Raw genomic sequence first — 7,925 nt, forward strand, 5'->3', positions numbered from 1 at the left:
AATGTGTAGAAACATGGACAAAATTAGTGCACAGTACAGACAGAAGGCTCCGTCTGTGTCCTTCTGCGTATCTAATGTTAAGCATAAATGAGCCTTTAGGAGACAAACGATGGAATCAGAGCAGTCTTCAGGGTTAAGACACAGCAAGATGTCTCCTTCTAACTGTTTTGTATGGGATCTGAATTAATTGGCTCTAAATGCTCTGTGGAGTAGCAGGCAGAGCAGGACTGGTCCTCAATGTGAGAACAAATGAGGGTTAAAAGTTTTTTTATTTTTTTTAAACTAACTACAGTACCAGATGCGGAAGAATATCTGTGCATGAGAAGATCATTAAGTTTCTGGGATTCCTGTTTTGTATGACCTTTGCCACCAAAAACAGAAATGAAGTGCTGCTTGGCACAAAGTCATGCAAATTCCTCAAGAGAGTAGTGGGCTGCTTATTTACTCAATGCTTGCTAACAAGCAAAGTTTGCTAAAGCTTCAGAGTGTTGACACGCCCACAGTGACAAGCGAGAGGTGGCAAAGGTGGTGACGCTCGATTGGGTGTTCACGGTAATGCAAATCATGTAAGAATATTGTAATTGGGCGACTCTTAAAGCTTTTGGCTTCCAGCATTTGTTGCTCGTTTTGTCTGGCCAGCGTTTCAGTCCCTCCTCGGGTCTCTAGTTGTGCATTGTTGCAGGCTGACCTCCTCTATCCCATAGATTCCTTGCTTGATATGAAGAGGGACACTTCTTGAGGAACAGATAGAAAAATGGCAATCAGTAGCAATTTGAAAAGTTAGATGAAGTGCCTTTAGATCTTTCTGAGTGTGTTGATCATCACGTTGATGTTGTTGTCATCTGTATTCTATACTATCCACAGTGGGGAAATGAATCATGGTACTATGCCTCTGAGTCATCTAGCCGTGCAGAAACCAGGGTGTCATTATGTTGATATTTTGTCTACTATTAGCCATAAGGAACAACTGCTCACAGTGATATGCATAATTCCAGCCAGTGTGGACAAGCGCGAAGAAATACACTGTGAGAATACTTTTTCTGAATTTGAAATGCAGACACACACACACACACACACCACATGTGCATGTGTGTGGACAGAGTCTCAAATGGTTGTTGTGCTAATATGTTTTTAATGTCTTTGGGATGCAGTCGACATCTCTAATTTGTTTTTGTCTAAGCTGTGTGCTTATGTGGATGGGGGACATCAAAGCAGTAAAAATAGCATTTCTCATTAACCAGCCTTTCCCTCTCATTTATTTTCCTCATGCTCACTTGCCAGTTTGTCCACATGAGTGTTTTTTTAGGCACAGCTTGTGAAGTTGTGAGGAGGAGTTGCTGAGAAAAGATAATGGGCCGATGCTTGGTGTCCGTTTACTGCTTCGTATACTCGCTCCTCGGCAGGCTTTCATCAGAAACTCCTCATTGTTTGAATTATCAACTGTAAAAAGCTGCTTGTGTCAAATCTACTTGCATAATGTGAATGAAACAGACAGTTTAGTTGTTACAACTGACAGTTCCTGGCTTTCTTTGAATAATGTTGTTTCAAGTGGTTTGATGAACAAGGTTGGATTTTTCTGACAAAAGCAAGAACTTTTCACCAAGTTCATTCACACTATTGACTATTAAACTTTTAAAGAGAGTTCTTATATTTTTTGATTGAAATACAAACAACAAAATAACATAACAATACTACATAATAATAAAAGTAAGGGCTGAGGCAGGATTTTAGAAATACTGAGGAGAAATAAGTTTCACCACATATATAAAAACTGGACTATAATCCAATTTGAGATACAAATATGGGTATTTTTTTTCTTTTTCAGTTAAGTTGTTACATTGAAAGCACCTTAACTCGTTATTGCAAAATGAGGAGCGCAGCTGCAGGATCTTTCATGTTTTGTCCTTAATTAACTGTCAAGTCTTTTACCACTTATTAATCAAGTTCATCCAAACAATAAGCCATAATCTAAAAGTTACATGTGGTATAATAGTGAAACATTCATGTGTAAAATGCTTTAAAATATCATTAAATTAACATTTCCTTTACTTAAGCCACCACTCTACACTTTACAGGCTTTAGATACATAATTTAATACACTTTTAATGATGACAAAGCATCACAAAAGTCATTAACAATAAATTTGTATATTTCATATTTGACAGAGCTATACACTGATGTTAATTTCAGCTATGGTTAGCTAATTGTAGCAGTCAGTGACACATTACACAAGAGAACATTATTTAGCACCGTCTCCGTCTGAAACATGTCTCTTGCCTGGCTTTATGCTGAAAACCCCGATTTCACATTAGTTTGCTAAATAAAGCATCACGGATGTGGCAGGTCCCACATGCAGTGGTAAATTGGTGCATCTGTTTCAGTGGAGCTGCAGCCTTTGAATTTCAGTCAACATATTTTAATCATATTCCATGTCTTACAAATATAGACCTGTATTCACAGTCTTGTGATGGTAGCATCATGTGGCTGCAACATATTCCTAAATGGCAAAAGAAAGAAAGTGAAATGATCCTGGTATTATATTTGATTTTTTAAAAATAATATGTATTTAATCTTAATAATTAATATTCCATTAACAATAAGAAGAATTAATCTGCTTCTGTACATATGTCTCTCATTGCACAGTAACCTTTAAAACATAAATAAGAGCTTGAATTACTGAATATAAGAGGTCCATCCTGCCAATTTGAGGGCAAAGCAGACTGTACCTGAGCGAAATAAAACAGCTTTGCTATAGCTGTAATAAAATAACAAATATTAAATATTTCTGTCAAACAGTGAGGTGTGGAGAGACCTGCATTTGACTGACTAAGAAGTAATCCATATCCACAAGCTATCAGTCTTATTATTCAGTTCGTTATGATAGTTTCATGTCACCACCTCTGTTTAATCATCTTAAATTCCTGATGTGGTTGTAGATTGTTAAGAACTTGAACATCAGATTTCCTCTGCACTGACCTTTGGTTTTCTGTGGCCAGAGTTTAACAGCACCTTCTGCTCTCCACTCGGCCGAAGTTGCATTGTTTCGGTTTAATTGGTTTTGGCTTGAACTCCTCATGTGAAACATGTTTTTATAATTTAATCAGGAGAGCTGCTGCTATTTATGTGCCATTGTCAGAAAAAAAAGAAGTTACACCATCAAGTAAATTAAAATCTTATAATAAATATTGTATAAGAATTCATCTTTAGTGGATTAATGTTACAGATAAGAAAAATAATTCAGTTATATTATGTTGAATCAAGAATTTATGCATATATTCAGTTTTTAAGATAATGTGAAGCTGCTAGTTTGCCGGTGATTGAGAATCTATTTATTATTCTGCTCCTCACCGATTCAGCCTGCTTGTGAGCTACTATCAGTATGGTCAAATGTTGCTGCTGGAAAATATTCAGTTCTGAAAGATGTGATCTTGGCCTAAATTTCTGTTTTGGATTGGATTTGGTTTCCATAGTAATGGCCACGGACTTGTCCATCCAATGAATGGTGCCAGTGGACATGCATTTTTATGACTATTCAGCCAGTCTGTATAGTTTTGCATTCCTGCCACATAACATCACAATTCAAGCAGAACCGTTACTCTGTTTAATCATATATGTAACCCAGTGGCAGCTTACAATCACTTGTGATGTGCCTTTAAATCACCAGAGTGACATGGAGTCCAAGAGTGATGTTGAAAACAACAGGATAATGCTAATCATTCCCAGCCATAACAGAATACATTATTCTTAGCCACTTCATGTTGCTGTGGAAACTGTTTAAGAGTCAGTAGGTCTGCCAAGGGTGTGCAGATAAACATGTCATTGTGTGTGTGTGTGTGTGTGTGTGTGTGTGTGTGTGTGTGTGTGTAGCATGGCATATTATGTGTTTTATCAATTGAAACGTTGTGCTACCTGGCAGCAGTGCATGTTTGATGGGATAATTTGAAAATGTGATGAACAGATTTAAAGAGATTCATGGTGGGTGAGAAAGAAATGAAAAAGTGATGGTGGAGGGAAAAAGAAACAGACACGTGATGGAAGTGAAAGATGGATTAAGAGTGACGAGAGATGGAGCGAGTGAGGGTAGAGTCCAGGGTTGTCACGATTAGGGCTGCAACTAATGACTATTTTTCATAGCTGATTAAGTTGTCGATTATTTTCTATTAATTGATTGTCAGTTAATAAAAAGTCAGAAAATGGTGAAAAATGCAGATCAGTGTTTCCCAAAGCCTAGGATGATGTCTTGTCTTGTCTTGTCCTTAACCCAGAGATATTCAGTTTACTGAAAACAGAAAATATTCAGGAGAAAGCTATTCTATATTTACTGTAATAAACTATAAAATGACCTTGATATGTTATCAGAGATTAAGGAAACCTGCTAAGCTGAAATACTTTTGTTAGTGTTTGCTTGTTTCATGATAATTAGAGTTCAAATTAATGCTGAATGTTTGCTGAATGACTGTCTGTTCCTGAGTTGTAAGAAATCATTAATAATGTATTAGAGGGAGTAGATGTTTATAATGGTTAAATTGACCAGTATGGAGTAATATAATAATATAGGAGTGTGTATTTTCAGAGCAGTGGGCTTTTGTTTTTAGGATAATGGACTTAGCTTTACAATAACAGTAAATTGACAGTTATAAACGGCTGATCATCTTACATTCTGGGACTCAACGTTGCTTGTTATTGTCAAATTACAGTGTTGCGCTTGTCTGGCGCTCTTGCAGCGTTCCTGCAGCCATCCTGAGGAGGGGGTGAGGGGAAACAACTCTCTTCAACTCTCTTCAACTATATTTAATGGAATTTCAATATATTTAATATCCATTCTATGGGTCCAACTTGCTGTTTGGACTGTAGTAGTATTTTTGGTTGTGCAGTTGTTGCAGCTCCTTTTATGAGGAGCAATTACAGTGATGTGAAGCTGCTGGTTTGTTAGTGACTGAGAAGCTATTTGCTGTCTTGTGAGCTACTATCAGTATGGTCAAATGTTGCTGGACAACATTCAGTTCTGAAAGATGTGATCTTGGCCTACATATCTGTTTTGGATTGGATTTAGTTCCCATAGTAACGGCCAGGGACTTGTCCATTCATTGAACGGTGCTATTGGACATGCATTTTTATGACAGTTGTCACATATTGCTCCTTTAAGAAGCCGTAATCAGAAAATTTGGATAGAGTTTAATTGATGTAGAATTATAAAAAAATTGTTGCATCTTTCATGATACCAGAATTTTAAGCTTCGATACAATACTAGTACATAAAAATTGATCTCTTTCGATGCCATGGTAAGAAGAAAAAAGACCTACATACTAAATGGTGTGGGATACACCTGTAACAATATGGATTTTTTCTTACCGTGGTGGCAAAGCAACTTAATCAAAGCAAGTTTTATTGGACTTTACTGAGGCATCTTGTCAGCTTATTGTAGCTTAGTGTAGCATCTTTAAGAAACAGGGTGGTGCATAATGTGTGCGCAGCATGCAGGTAAAGGAGAGCGAGTGGCAGGCAGATGACGTGCTGCTCATAGTGGAACAGAAGCTTAAACTTAGTTGTTGTCAGTGTGACAGTAAATGTACAGTTCAAGTTACAGTAAAAGTCTCATCTGTTATTGCTCAACTGTTGAACAAGTAAAAAGGGTTAGTCCAGAAGTAAGCCGAGCAGAAAGGCTAAAGTTAGGCTAATGCTAGCATTGTTCTTTTACAGCTCTGGCCCCAGTGGGATTGTATCAGCTTCATAATGGCATCATCGTCTTGGAGATGTGGTCAAATAAATCCATCATGATAAATCCAACACCGAATATCTTCTGTAGTTATTTATACATTTTTCCAAGTGAAGACAGTCGTTAGCATGTTGTTAGCTGCCCACTGGCAATCCCAAGATGAGAGCGCAGATGCTTAGGTGTATTAATAGATCACTGTGCCGATCTCAACATGAGATTGACCCTTGAAAATAAAGTTTGCGTTGCTGATGATAATGAGCTCACATGACGGTAGTAATGCAGTTATTGTCACAGCCCTAATGTGGTATTAAGGAGGTATTGAAATATAGATACTTTTGACAACCTTTATAGTGCCTGGGTGAGAGGAACGACTGGGACAAAAGCAAATAAATTGACAGAGAGAGAGGCTTGAGATATGGACATGTATGTACAGTATATATAGATCGTTATGGGGGCGTGTATTAAAGCCTCTCTGTGAGGTGCGATGAATTGGCTCTATTAATGAAAGTGTGAACCACTGTGTGGTCACAGATCCAGGACGCACATGCACGCACGCACACACACAGACACACACTGTGCTCCCTCTCCAGGCTCATATCATTACCCATCATTACACCCCCCATTTGGCATCAGCCGGCCAGATCGATCATGGCCGATAACTCTGTCTCACTCCAGGCTGGCCTATCTATCTCTATCTCCCCCTTCTCATATCTTACTTTCCGTGGATCTCTCTTTTTCACACCATATCTCCTCACTGCCTGTCTCAACCCCCTCACACAACTCTCTCCTGCCTACAAACTGTATCAGTTTCAAAATTACTTAAATCGTCCGCCTACCCTATCCTCCTTTGCTTTTTAGCTTCGCTCTCTCCAAAGTATCTCTTCATCTCCTGTCGACCAAATCTTGCTATCTAACACTCACTAATCTCCTGCTGACTCCTCTCTAGGTTCGGTTCCATATTTCCCTAACTCATATCTGCAGCTTTTGCCACTGTGACAGGCATATCAATCACCTTGTATTTCCATTTGTCGCTGACCTGCTTTCAGCTTCACTATAATACGCCTCTTCTTCTTCCACCGTACCCTCCCACAGCCTTTCATCTTCCTCTCGGGCTCTGTCACCCATCTTGCTCTCACTGAGGCAGCCCAGTTACACCAGCTGTGTCTTTGCACATGACTCACCGTCGCTTCCTCTCTTCTTTGCTGTGCTCTCCTCTCCTCCTCCTCCTCCTCCTCCTCCTCCTCCTCCTCCTCCTCCTCCTCCTCCTCCTCCTCCTCCTCCTCCTCCTCCACTACCTCGTCCTTCCCCCCTCCTCTTCTAACTCTGCACCACCCTTGTTCTTCTTGTCTGCAGAGAGAAAGTGGTGCTTACATCAAAACTTGAAGGCTCAAGGCTGGGCTGAACAGTCACTTGGAAGACTTGTGAGTTTTTTGTGTGTACGTTCATACCGTGTGTGTGTGTAAAAGTGCAAACCGACAGGCAGATGCGGAGATGAAGACTTGACGAAGTGAAAAACAGAAAACCAAATTTCATTCATACTGATCTCATTTAAAGGCTTGATAATGTGGCCTGAAAAGGAGGGGAGTGATCATCTGTTTTTCTTCTGCCTCTCCTTCACTGTCCCTCTCTTTACTTACGTCTCTTGATCTAATGATGCTCTTGCTTGTGTATGTTTCACATTGATTCTAATTCAATTTGGATGGAACGGGTCTTTCAGACAATCGTCTGCAGAGAGGGCCCCAGATGGATTTTCAGCTTCTTCTGCAGGCATAAGAGATTAATGGGAGGAAGGCCACACTGGACATAAGAGAGCAACAATCAATTTCTCAATAATTCCATATTTACACATTCTCATGTAAAGAGAATAATAAAGACGGAAGAAAAAGGAGGAGAATAGACCAGTTTGTATTGCAGAGAGTGGAGCACCGCCCTCTCCTTGGAGAAAAAAACATCAGTATTGCAGGAAGAAAAGGAAAACAACATTGTCACAGGGCGAGTCTGTGCTATTTTAATGACATGCTCGTCTGTGTAAAGAAACATGGGCAGAGTTGATGAATTCATATTCCTTGATCATCCATGGTAACACAGTAATAACTTCAGAATAATTCATAGTAGGGAGGAACAATATGCAAAATGAAAATCATATTGAGATTATTTTGACATTGACATTATGAGTGTTAGTGTGAACGGCAATTTTGCATTTCATTTT

The sequence above is a fragment of the Lutjanus erythropterus genome, chromosome 19 (assembly GCF_056507025.1).
Source record: "Lutjanus erythropterus isolate fLutEry1 chromosome 19, fLutEry1.hap2, whole genome shotgun sequence".
Taxonomy (NCBI): domain Eukaryota; kingdom Metazoa; phylum Chordata; class Actinopteri; order Lutjaniformes; family Lutjanidae; genus Lutjanus; species Lutjanus erythropterus.